The sequence below is a fragment of the Etheostoma spectabile genome, chromosome 14, assembly GCF_008692095.1.
Source record: "Etheostoma spectabile isolate EspeVRDwgs_2016 chromosome 14, UIUC_Espe_1.0, whole genome shotgun sequence".
In the NCBI taxonomy this organism is placed as follows: Eukaryota; Metazoa; Chordata; class Actinopteri; order Perciformes; family Percidae; genus Etheostoma; species Etheostoma spectabile.
In genome coordinates, this window is record NC_045746.1 from 13,389,450 (window position 1) to 13,402,842 (window position 13,393).

General features: G+C 38.3%; 1 long non-coding RNA gene across 1 annotated transcript in view; it reads right to left on the reverse strand.

The window, feature by feature from the left end:
* The window catches only part of LOC116701247 (uncharacterized), a 12,849-nt gene extending 289 nt beyond the window's left edge, over positions 1-12,560 (reverse strand). Inside the window, exons 1-2 of the long non-coding RNA XR_004334856.1 lie at positions 12,550-12,560; positions 10,501-10,504 (exon numbers count right to left, since the gene is read on the reverse strand). This is a non-coding gene — a long non-coding RNA (uncharacterized LOC116701247). The remainder of the gene's footprint in view (positions 1-10,500; positions 10,505-12,549) is intronic.
* Positions 12,561-13,393: the final 833 nt, after the last annotated feature.

Genomic DNA, 13,393 nt, shown 5'->3' on the forward strand with positions numbered 1-13,393 from the left:
AGCAGTGTCCTTGACTGTGATGACTGCTTTAAATTCACCAAAGCATTTGCACATCAAGATATTTTAGACAGGACATTACCCCGTAAACCACCAATCAAAGGCAATGAGAGCAGCGTCCGAGAGGACTAGAGGCTCTCCTGACTCCTGTCCCATCACCCCTGTCCCTGTTGTCATCTGGAGTCAGTGATAAGAATTAGATCAGATGTTGTGTGGTTGTTCAACTCAGCTGCAATGGTCAGCACATCTCCTCCCTTCCCCTCCCCTCCCCTCTAAAGCTAATAAATACATCACAAAGTGCTTTATTACTGTTGCCCTAAATTATTTTTAATACCTTTCTCAGTTGTTACTTGTATACCCTCTATGTATATTATTTACTGATCTAATTAGTAAAATACACAGTGGATGACGTATTGCGTTATTGGTTCACTGTAACACTGACTTAGAAATAGACACACACTTGAATTAATAAAAATAATTGACCGTCTCTGTATTGTCTATATTCATATATATGATAATATACATTATAAATTAAGGCCTAAAATGTTGAATCAACTGAGTTTGGACATCCTCCAATTTATATTTACATAAGCATTTGTTGCAACAATAATGTGTAGACAAGAGACAAAGTGAAAAAGAGGAGAGAACAATAAGTGGGTATAGTGTATGATATACGCATGAAGAAATAGATTTGCACAAACCAATGATACAAAAATCATACATATTTGCACGTTCACATGCCAGAAACACACGTTTTTTCTTTCACTCACTCACTCCCTCGCTCGCGCTCGCACTCGCACTCGCACACGCGCACACACACACACACGCGCACTCACACACACACACACACACACACACACACACACACACACACACACACACACACACACACACTCTTTATTCTACAAACCGCGCTCATCCATCATCTTAGCTAATGTCACATGGGTAAACTTTCTATGACGACACATGATGTTAATCTATCATTCCTCCTCCTTAGTGTGTGTGTGTAGTCTTCTCTATTCTTCTATTATTTCCTTTTCCATCCCTCTCTCTCTAAGCTTTGTCTTTCCATATTTATGACATCGCTTTCATAAATATGTGTGTGTTAAAGCAAGATAGACTGAGTTTGATTGATGTGTGTTTGTACTTGTCCATGTCATTTCTTTGCTGCTATGTGTTTGTGTGGTTGTTTGTTAAGGGAAATAATGAAGATTTGTACAATTGTACATGTGACATGGATGTTTTTAAATAAGCAATTCAAAGAGTACAACAGTTTGATTAGCAGGGAAATGTTGTGTTAACAGAAGGCTTATATTCAGGAGAAAAAAAGTCAAATAAAAGATACATAATTCATGTAAAACAAGCAAACAGCAGTATCTGAAGGACAACATTTGCATGTAAATCTGATTTTGTTGTCCTTTTGCCTTTGCACATCCCTGGCCAAGAGCAATGACTCTTCAATTGTTTACTTTTAAGATATTTAAACAAAAGAAATCTCACAATACAACTCCTGTTTGACTCATCGACGAAGTTGTACTGTTCGAGCACTTTGTTTCATTCAGTTGTTTTCCTGTGTGTACCCTCCCCATTTATCTTTTCATTGTGTTAAAAAGACTCTCCTGCCTTTTACCACTTTATACATGTCATAAATAAATAAATGACATTGCCGAGACAGATCTGCTTTGATTAAATCACGGTTCATCAAATCCAATATTGCCTGCTAATATGCATCGGCATAATTCCCTGTGTAGCCCTTCATGTGCCTTCTATTGTTACAAAATGATTAAGACCTTGGCTGACAACTTTAACAGAATTCGTCATTGTTATAATAATGAGAATTGCCTTACAATGGAGATGCAGAGTTTTGCAGCCTCAGGTTTTGATGGGAACAAAATATTCAAATCCTTAATAAATAGGCTTTTTTACTTTTTGTTTTTTCTCTCTCACTGTCTATGTTCCTTATCTCTCTCACCCCTTGCTTAGTTGTAGTCATCCTTTATTTAAATGTTTTTTAACAACAGTGTTTAGAGAACATCCTGGGATAAAAAAATTGCACTTTAGAATAAGAGCAAACAAACAGCTTATTTTTTTTATTCACTTCTTTATTTGCTTCTCTCTTTTAGTGTTGCTCTCTCTTTCCTCTTCATACTTTCTGTCCTTCCATCAACCCATCCAAACGTTATCATCCTCTGTATTGTTCAGAACAGGTGACATTGATATGCAGACTGGATTTGTGCATTTCAATTTGAGTGTGTACTCTGTGTATGTGTGTGTGTGTGTGTGTGTGTGTGTGTGTGTGTGTGTGTGTGTGTGTGTGTGTGTCTGTGTGTGTGTGTGTGTGTGTGTGAGAGAGAAAGAGAGAAACCGAGGATGATGATGATAATGATGATGATGAATAAGGCTCAAGAGAGGAGGGAGAGAATTACCTCTGAGCATGAGGGAGTGAAATACAGACAAAAAGAAAGGCAGAGGAAAAGAGACATTGGAATGGGGTGAAAAGGAGTGATAACGCAAATCCAGACGAGTGAGAGGGAAAAAATGAAATAAAAAGAATTGAAAGGGAGGCAAACACTGGGAGGGATGAGGTGAGGGAAACAGGAGATGAGAAAGAGAGAGAAAGAAAAGTACTCCAGTCTGAGGTGGGAGCACGTTTCACGATTCCCATGTTGTTTTGGATGGTGAAAGAGAAGGATGGAAAGAGAGATGGATTGGCTATAATCGCATCTTCTGTGGTGCGTGCACGTTTCATGAATCCCATGTTGCTTTTTGGCTCTAAGCAACAAATTGAGGGTAAAACTAGCAGCAGAGATGAGGAATGAAAAATTTAAGATAATATTCAGAGCCATTCCCTATGGAAACCTATTCTGAGGCACTGCATATGAAAGTAGAGAGAAAGAGAGTTAGACACTGGAGAGGAGTGAAGCATTAGTAACTCGAGAGAGGAAGACAAAGAAGGTGAGGAAGAAAAAAAGAGGAGGTTAGGAGGCAAGGATGTAGGAAGAAGGGTAGATAATGGGAGCGAAGTTGATACGGAACAAAACAAGCGTAGCAGTGCATATCAGACATAGCCTGTAGCAGAGTCTGGGTGATTTCTTCCAAAAACATCACATAGATGAGTGCGGTAAACATATTGACTGATTACCTGGTGAGTTCACTAGAATCTTTCAACTCTCCAACATACTGTGATTGTTGGCGTCCTAATCATGATCCCTTGCACGATTCAGCGCAAGCTCATATGTGCTGAATTCCCTACTGTATCCAAATAAAATGGGTAAAATGTTTGCCAGGAGGGAAACAAAATGGCTTCCTCCAAATGGATCCAGATGGAGTTGTGACATCAAAGCCAATATGGTGAGGGACAAGATTCCCAACTTAAGGGGCTTGTGGGGACGCTGGCCAGGTCCACATTAGACCATAAAGAGTCCCAACAGTCTCTAGTCTTCTCATAAGTTATTCATGTGCAGGCGGCAGGTCAGGTTGTGCTGTATTCTGTGTTAATGTCAACTCAGCTTTCACACCAAAACTTTTAACACTTACTGAATTCTTGCACATACTTGTACACAAGTGTGCTTTGATTTAGTTTGAGTATTGAGTAACTGTCAAAAGCATCAAAAGAGAAACAAACGTCTGCAGTTTAGTTACAACAATAACAGTTTAGAAAACTTTACCACAAACGCATGGATTTATTTATGACTGTCGTAGTGAGGTAGAAGTTTCATCTTCTCCACAGGCTTTCATTCAAGCCGTTCCCTGACCCATACAGATCAAATCTCCCTCACCTACAAAAATTATTCAATAGTCCGACTGATCAGGGATCAGATAAACACCACAGTAGCTCGATGCACCTTCTGGATGACCTTATCTCTTGGAACTCTGCCTTTGCCCTTTCATTTCAATGAGAAATGACATCAACATTTCTGAGTCATCCCAGTGCAACACCTCTTGTCTTGATCCCAGGCAACAGATAATGGATGTGTCCACGGGACAGGCTCTGCTATTGGTCATTGTTCTTAAAGAAGACTTACTGACGGAGTTTCAACATCTGGCTAATGTGTCAATTTGTCTTTCTAATGCTTGTTGGATGCATTTACACAACAGATGTTTTTATATTCAATAGTTATCTGATCTGCCAAAGATGCACAAAGTGTAACAAAGCTGTAACAAAACTGGTTGCAGAAAAATGACGTGTTTTTAAAGTAACCTGATTTTTAAGTTAGGCTAAATTATCTACATCAGAGTTTTCTAGCTCGAGATAACACCACAATAGCAAAAACGAACTCTGTATTGAATGATCTATTATTAAAACAGGCGACTGGATTCACAACAGCCATAATATACGCCGTAATAAATAAAAATCAGGCCGAAGTGGAAATGTTTCTTTGGAACCATAGAAACAAAAAGGAAAATAAAAAGGCTGAACTTTCAAATGTAATAAGAAGAATGCTCACCAGCCATGCCCCAAAGAATGTAGTGATGTAGGGATAAATCTTGGGACACCAACATGGAATAAACAAACTCTGTGATGATGTTCAGATGTCACCACACACCAGATCTCTAAAAGCTCTTCTTTATTCTTGTATTAGATGGGAGCGAGTGGTGCATTTCACATTCAGCTTCTGGTTTTGCTCATCCAGAAATAAAAAAAGAAAATAAATAAAGGCAACTTCCTAAAAGATCTGGTGGCAAGGTGAAATCTGAGCATCTACAACAATTGTTTATCCTGCGCTCTTCCAGCAATCTATTTGAAATTCTTTTTAGTTGTGAGGGAATAAATTAACTCTTTGAACTCAGTGGAGAGTTCATACATCTGGGACTAGAGGTATCAGAACTTTTCTTGACTCCCACAATGACTAGATATGATGGTGGTCATCATGGTGATGTATGTTGGACGCTGCATAATGTTTATAACCCAGCCACAATTGAGTAGTGTTGGTTCTGCTCTGACCTTTAGTCCTGTGTGTCTATCCATGAGTGACATCAGCCATCACAGAACTGCTGGCTCATGATAGGACCCAAGAACTGCTGAGTCATCACATTATGTGGATCATTTACTGCTAACAATATTCTTTATAGCCCAATTATGACTTTGCATTTTCTGTTTTGCTTTCCCCCTCTCTGTTTCCTTCTCATTCTCTCTCTCTCTCTCTCTCTCTCTCCCTCTCTCTCTGTGTCTTCTCTCTGGAGCATAATGATTGGTTTCCTGTTCTTTCTTCCACACATAAGAATTATAAAATGAATCTATGGGGACGATAACGAGGATTTATGTCAAGCCTAGATGGTCACACGTGATATTTTAGTTGATGTAATGACACTTTTGGCCTTTCATTGACACACACACACACACACACACACACACACACACACACATACACACACACACACACACACGCACGCACAAAGATACATGCCAACATACACACAGGTACATGAACTAAAGCAAAAGTATTACATGCACAAGGTAACACTTTCTCCTTGTTCATACTGAAAAAATTTGCAAAAGCAGAATAAAAATGTATTCTATCAACATAACAAGGAAATGTTCTGCAAATAAAATGGTCATACTGAATGTGATCACATATTTTCACTGTTAACATATTTATTATTTATTTTCCCTACAGTAGTTGCTCCTGCAAAAGAGCATGATGTTGTTGTCATGGTATTGTTTTTATTGTATTGTAAGTAAGTTGTGTTGAACTTGTTAGCAAACAGTTTCCTTTTTTTACATCCACCAGATACAGAGCAATATTAGCTTTCATTTGGAGTTGTGAATGGCCACCTGACAAATGGGAAATATGAACTCTCTTTTAATTTTAGTATTTGGAATTTAACAACTTTTTTAGCAGAAATATCTGTCTCTTTAACAGATAAATGCGCCATTATATTTACAAACTTGGCTTTAACAGTTATCAGAGCTTTTTTTGTGCCAAAAAACAGCTCTGATAAAGCAAAAGCACTGATAAGCACTAAAGAAAAAGCACTAATGAAAACAGTTTGGTTGCAGGCCGCAAAACATGACATGCTGAAAAATGCTAAAAAGGCAGATCTGAGAGGAACTGTCGAGTCCGGTGAAGATTTTCATCACTACGGGGGATGCTTTTAAATTATTGATATGGCGCGGGATAAGCTAACATTGGAAAGTAAACCTTGATTGGAAGCCCAGCCATCCACACTAGCCTACTCTGTATTGAAAGTAGTCAAAATGACAAAACTACCTATAAATAAAGATGAAATGCTATCGAAATTTAGATATGTAAATAACAAAAAATATTGGCTTGTAGGTACAGAACACAAAGTGGATTCAAAGAGTTGAGAGGCTTATCTGCAAGTTCAAAAACCCTCCAGATCTGAGGCACACCTTATTTACTGCACTGTGTTCACCCATAAGACTATGAAGATCAAGGACATACTTGTGAAACATTGGCATATTCTACAAAACGACCCATCCTTGAAGGAAACCTTTAGAGCTCTACCTATGGTAACTTTAAAAGAGGAAGAAACATAAGGGACAGAGTTGTCAGAGCATGTCAACATTTTGATGTCTCTAACAGTAAGCAACTAAACCTGCAGTGTGGAGCCAGTGTAACAAAACCCGCAAGTCTTTCAAACACCCTGTCAATGGGAAGACCATCAGCATTAAGGATGTTATTACCTGCAACAACACAAAAGGTTTACATGACACAGTGTCCATTTGGTAAAATATACATCTGTGTGACATCCCATTCCCTTCAAGAGCGTATCACTGATCATAGGAGCTCCATTAAGAGGAATGATGTAATTAGTCCTGTTGCCAAACATTTTAATGAAATGATAAAAATGATAAAAAATAAAGATGTAATGTAATGTTAACATTACATCTTTATTTTTTAGAGACATTCAAGTGATCACGTCCAGCCAAAGTTGTAATGTTAACTTTCTTAGTACAAAGAGAGACAGAGAGAGAGAGAGAGAGAGAGAGAGAGAGAGAGAGAGCATTTTGGCCACACCCATCCCACCCCATTGACTGAAATACATGTAAATGACTGGTTTTCCTTTATATATTTGACCTTTTTTACATCATACCCATGTTTTTTTAAATGTTCTTTGTAATGTGTGTTATTGTGATAAACCTGATGAAGGCCACAAGCTAAAACTCATTGGTCTGACAATGCAGTTCTTTACATTAAAAGTGCTTACACCTATGCAGACTTGTTCCTTCTCAGTGCACCTTTGAAGCAGATGAAGAAATCCCTATTCTGCCTCATGATTTCCCCTGACAGCTATAGTTATATCGCATTTTCTCTAAAATGAATGTCTGTCTGTCTGTCTGTGTGTGCTCGCGCACGGTGTGTGTGTGTGTATGTTTGTGTTGTGTGTGTGTGTGTGGTGTGTGGTGTGTGTGGTGCATGCGGTGTGTTGTGTGTGTGTGTGTGGTGTGTGTGTGTGTGTGTGGTGTGTGTGGTGTGTGTGTGTGTGTGTGTGTGTGTGTGGTGTAAAAAAGTGATATTTGATCTGTCCTTTTTATCAGCAGACAGAGGAGGTCTGAGTAAAAATTACTTTATGCATTCTGTACTAACAACATTATCTTGTTATTGCCATAATATAGTTACTGAGAGAGAGATAGAGAGAGAGAGAGAGAGCGAAGAGAGAGAGAGAGAGAGAGAGAGAGAGAGAGAGAGAACAAAAGGATATAAAAGCTTTGTGGCTAACTGGTTAAGAGATCAGACCATGTGCTTGTGACACTCGGGTCAAATTTATGTACATAATACTTTTGTCACATGTCCTCTTGTCTGGTATCTTTCCGTGTGTCCTAAGTGATCATCTTTTATGAAGAAACATTTTAATCCCATTACAACTGTGTCTGGCACAAATCTGCTGCCTCTGTTGACTCAGTTTTGATTTCCTGTGACCACACAAAGTCTTTGGTCTATCATGTCTAGACAAAAAAAGAACGATTGTCCTCACCACTGTGTGGAGGTTTGGTAAATATGGCAACATTGCCCAGACCAGAACTGTTTCTGTTACATTACAAGGCAACTAAAAAGCTTTGCTTCTAAAATAGCAACACACCGTTTGAATGAAGTGTTTACAAAGTCTTTTTCCAATGGGGTTTGGGGACTTGAGTGCTTGGAGGATACAGCAATAAAACATGTTATAAACTGGCTGCTGTACATTTAAGATAACATGAATAATAGACTGAATGTGATAAATATTTGCATTTGTGAAATGGATCACAAAAGTAATTATTGAACCTAATAGTTATATTATAGACACCAACTCGTTGTTGTTCACATACATTAGATACCTGTTTTTGAATAAAAAACTTGTATCTTAGAACTTGTGAATCATGAAATCTAAACCCTCTTTCCTCTTTTGGGGTCACCAAAGTTTACCCAATAAAAAAAAATGGAGACGTAGCAAAAAAGAAAAGAAATTGAAGACTTCCATGAGGCACCAATAAAAATGAGATGGCCCATTTTGATTGTGTCCCATTAGCAGCAGAAACCTAATATACCAGCCTTTCCCCCTTGCTGCGGGTTAAGAGGTTCACAAAAAGCCATGATTGGAGAACAGACACACAAGGATGGAGAGGAGAAAAAAAACGAGAAAAAGGGTGAGGCTTCAAATTTGTAGAAGGACTAGATGCAAAAACAGTTGATTATTACCTCACTTTACTTCATATGGGTGGTTTATTGATTTGCCACAAATCCAGTCCCAGTTAAACCAGTAACATTAAATTTATAATTTATTAAATTATTTAAGTTGATCTTCATAAATATTAAACAAACCTTTTTCCTATAAAAGAAATTCAAAATTCCAGAAGAATGAAACAACTTGAAAACACAAACCCTATCTCACAATGTTAATAGAATGTGAATTCTCCTGCTGGGGAACAAATATTTTCAATTATTCTGACACCACTTGAATGCAACACAAACACCCTATATCACAATGTTTACTAAAGTGAAAAATTTGTGTATCCGCTGATTCTGATCTGCCTCAAAATATAATGGGCTTTTTTACGTGGTCCATGCTACACCCTTCCACCAACTTTCAAGAAAATCGGGCCATAAGTTTTTCCCTAGCCCTGCTGAAAGACAAACAACCCAAACTGAAAACATAACCACTTTGCTGGAAGTGATTAATGGCTAGATTAATTAAACAAACGAAACATGAACTATTTGATCACTGCATGTAATCATTTCCTCTAAGAACAGTGTACACAATGGTATCGTTTAAAGTTGCTAATTTATTTATTCGGATGTAAAACTTTACTTTCATGTTCAGTTATTAAAGAATGTTGCATTAATTCAAAAAGTGAAATATTTAGTTAGATAAAAACAACTTTTTGTGTAAATGAACACTGCGTCTGAGAACATTAGTGAATTTATATTCATAATTAGTCTGAGTGCTTTTAGGCTGCTAATGGATTGTCAATGGAAGTTCTCTAAGTGCAGCAAAGAGCAGAATCCAAATGTTTGTGTGTGTGATTACACTCACACACACACACACACACACACACACACACACACACACAACTGTAACTGAAGAGCAGAACATATTGAACAAGATGGAGTGGAGAAACAGAGAGGGAAAGGGAGATGCCCTAATTGCAGTTGTTCATCCTAAATGACCAGAACATCCTAATCACTTATCACTAATTACACTTGTGTCTGTCTGTCTGTCTGTTTGTCTGTCTGTCTGTCTAACTAGCTGGCTGTTTGTGTTTGGCTGGTGGGCTGAATGGGTGATTTACTATTTGGCTTGCTGGCAAACTGTTTGGCTGGTTGTTTCTCTGGCTGACTGACCACTTGGCTTTATAACTGGATGTGTAATTGGATGAGTGACTAGCTGGATTACAGCCTGACTGACTGGGTGACTGACTTATTGACTGGCTAACCAACTGACTGAATAAAATTATATTTATAAAGTGCAAAGGTTAATCCCAAGTTGCACTGGATCGGCTGTATTTAGTAATACCTGGCTCTCCAGTGAGAGGTAGTGAATCACTGGGCAAACAGTCTTGCTCTGACAACTGAATGGATGGATTTGAAGGGTGCAATGGGTGCAGCTCTGCAATAAGAAGTAGAAATGCAGTGGGAAAAATGGAAATGGAAAATTTGGTTATCTGCTGTGGCAGTGCAAGTGAGAAAGTGTGTGCATTATCAATAACATCCGAAAGCTTAATAGCAACAACAATGAGGTAATGTAAATTAGGAAGTAGGTTAAACGATGTAATTAGTGCAAATGGAAAGAACACTAGTAAATATTAATTGTTGCAGACTGTTGATGTGAGAAACAGCTGGAGACAATAACCACATAACCCTCAGTCTACAATCTAATCTAAAGTACATTACAGTAAATAAACCCTAAAATGTTTTTCTATGGCCCTACAAAGTGTTGAGCACAGAAAACAATGTCAAGGTAATTTTTAACAACATTTGCAAATAACAAATTACTAAAAATATGTATATTTGAATCCCTGAAAACACCAGAGATGTGGGCAACAAATAAGAGGTCTGCAACCAGGCTACAAATTACCTGGCAAAATACACCAAATCAGCCAGCAAATGGAAGATTCACACACTGTAACCCAGCAACTCAGTTTGTTGGAAAATGGTAGCGTAGTCATTGAACTGATGACAATTGCATATATTCACAAATATGGATAAAAAGTTGTCTTTTGTTTAATCTCACTTTGAGTTATATTAAGGTTGATTTAGCACTGCAGTCCTTATATCAATCTTAAAGTGCATTACATGTGTTTCTAGCATGCAGACATACACACACACACATTTTGCGGAACTTAGATTGATGCAGTGTTTGAAGAAGTCCAGATGGTGTGTCTGTTAAACAGTACTCCCTGCAGAGAGGTTAAATATGCACGCGCTAACAGACACAGTAACACAGTAAACAAACATTATCATATACTGCATCATTCTTCAGCTAACTGCAAATTAGTTCTTCAAGGACTTAATTCAAATGTTTTGCAAAATGTTATATTTTGCAAATCTTAAAAGGGCCTGCAATATTAACACATCAACACATTGTAAGTACAGAAAAATCCTCAAATCCAATGAAATCCAATCCAATTTCATAGGTCTTGCAAAGCAAACATCACCACTGTTCAGATTTCCTGAATTGTAAAGTTAAAAAAGCTAAAAAAAAAAAAAACAGGAATCTGTTACCACACACATTCATAAATCCCAATGCTTTTAGAGCATTGTGAGCTTTTAGAACCTGTTGGCCTTTTATTTATGAATTTAAAGTGTTAACCAGACATCCATGCATTTCAACACCCGCTATTTTGCCAGTTAAATCATTTAATAACTTAATGAATGAATTAATGACTTCTTCTTTTTGGGCCTTGGTCTTAGCTACAAACACACTGGGGCACAGTGATATGTTCGAAAAGACTGGAATCCCCAAGCAGTCCCACCTTGTTCACTGATAGACTAGAGGTAAAGAAAGGATACCAATTTTGGACTGCTTTGGTCTAACTCAGCTACAGTAACAGCTAACATGTAGCTTGTTTGCTACATACTGTATACTGTCAACTGCTGTGAATGCCAGCCTGCTTTGAACCTAGGAATAATTTGGATGCACGTTAAAGCACAATTGTATACAGTATACAAGTGGTGATCTACATATAGTAGTAGTTCTGTTGTTGATTTACATTGGACTAATGTGTCTCAATCAGTGTGATTAGATTCAATTTGGCATGGGGCATTCGTATACTTTTGTTACTTATTTTTCTCATTTAGTACGTTTTAAAGTACACATTGGCCAGTCATAAACTATTGCATTTTAGCATTGTGTGTGAATCACTCGGTGTGTTACTGTCGCAATAATATCTGACATACTCCTGTTTTGGTTACAGTTTAGTCGTTTTTGGCACCAAGAAGATCCTGACCATTAAGATAATTACCTGGAATGTACGTGGCTTGGGAGGGCAAATTAAACGTTCTAAAGTTTTCTCACACTTAAAGAACCTTTCCGCTGATTCGTCTTCCTGCAGGAGCACACCTACCATAGATGATCATCTAACTGCGTAGCCTTGGTGTCGGACAAGTCTTTCACTCCAATTTTAATAGTAAATCTATAGCCACCGCAATTCTATATTCATAAACGAGTCAAGTTCATCCCAGATAACATACACTGTGACCAGGTGGTCGTTATGTTGTAATTTCAGGTATGCTTTTTCAAACACCTGTTTGTTTAGCAAACGTGTACGCCCCCAACTATGCACCCCAAATTTCATGTCCACAATCTTTTCACATATACCAAATTTGGATACTCACAAGTTAATATTAGGAGGGGACTTCAATTGTGTTACTAACCCTGTTATTGATCGCTCTAACTCCAAAACAGCCACGCCAACTGCTAGTCTAAGACTCTATCGGCCTTTATGGATCAATTGGCGTGTGTTGACCCCTGGCGTTTCTTTCACCCCAGTGTAAGGATTTTTCTTATTATCCACTGTCCATCAGGTCTACTCCGTATTACTACTTCTTTATTGACAAGCCTTTCTATCTCTGTTAGTTCCACACAATACACTGCCATTGTCACTCTGACCACGCACCCACATTTTAGTCTTTGTTCCCGTCAAGCTCGCATAGGCATCAAGGAGGATGAGGTTCATTCAGGCTTACTTGCTAACGCAGATTTCTTGTGATTTTGTTTCCACAACATAGATTCATTCTTAGAAACAAACCGGTCTAGTCACGTATCCCCATCGTCCTATGGGAAACGCTAAAAGCGTTTATTCGTGGGGGCATTATATCTTTCAGTGCACATTTAACCAAATAGAAAATTTAAACAGCGGAACTAATGGACGCATATAGATATAGACAGACAGCAGGCCGCAGCAATCAACCAGCTGGGCAACCAAGCGCCTGCAGTTCAAAATGAATTCAATTTATTATCAACAGGGAAGGCGAATCTACTAAGACGTACAAGCGACGACTTTTATGAGCATGGAGATAAGGCTGGCCGCATTCTAGCCCACAATTGCGCCGTCATGCGCTGCCCGCTTCATATCACAAATCTCTGACTCTCTCAAAACAAACTCTGACCCCATCAAGTATAAACTCAGAATTTTTCCTTTTATTCCACGCTCTACAAATCACAGCCCCCTCCTGACACCTCTGTATGGACCCTTTTCTTAACAACTTAGACTTCCAACTGTAATGAAGAACTGCAAAACGTTTAGATGACCCCTAAGTCTAGAGAAATCACTTCCTGCTTTCTCAAATGCAGAGTAATAAAACGCCTGGCGAGATGGTTACCCAGTGGAGTTCTTTAAAATTTCTGCACAGCTCGCTCCTATACTTTAGAAGCTACAACGATTCTCTGACGCGGTGTTTTGCCTCCAACACTCAATCAGCTTTATTTCTCTAATAGTAAAGAAGGATAGGAC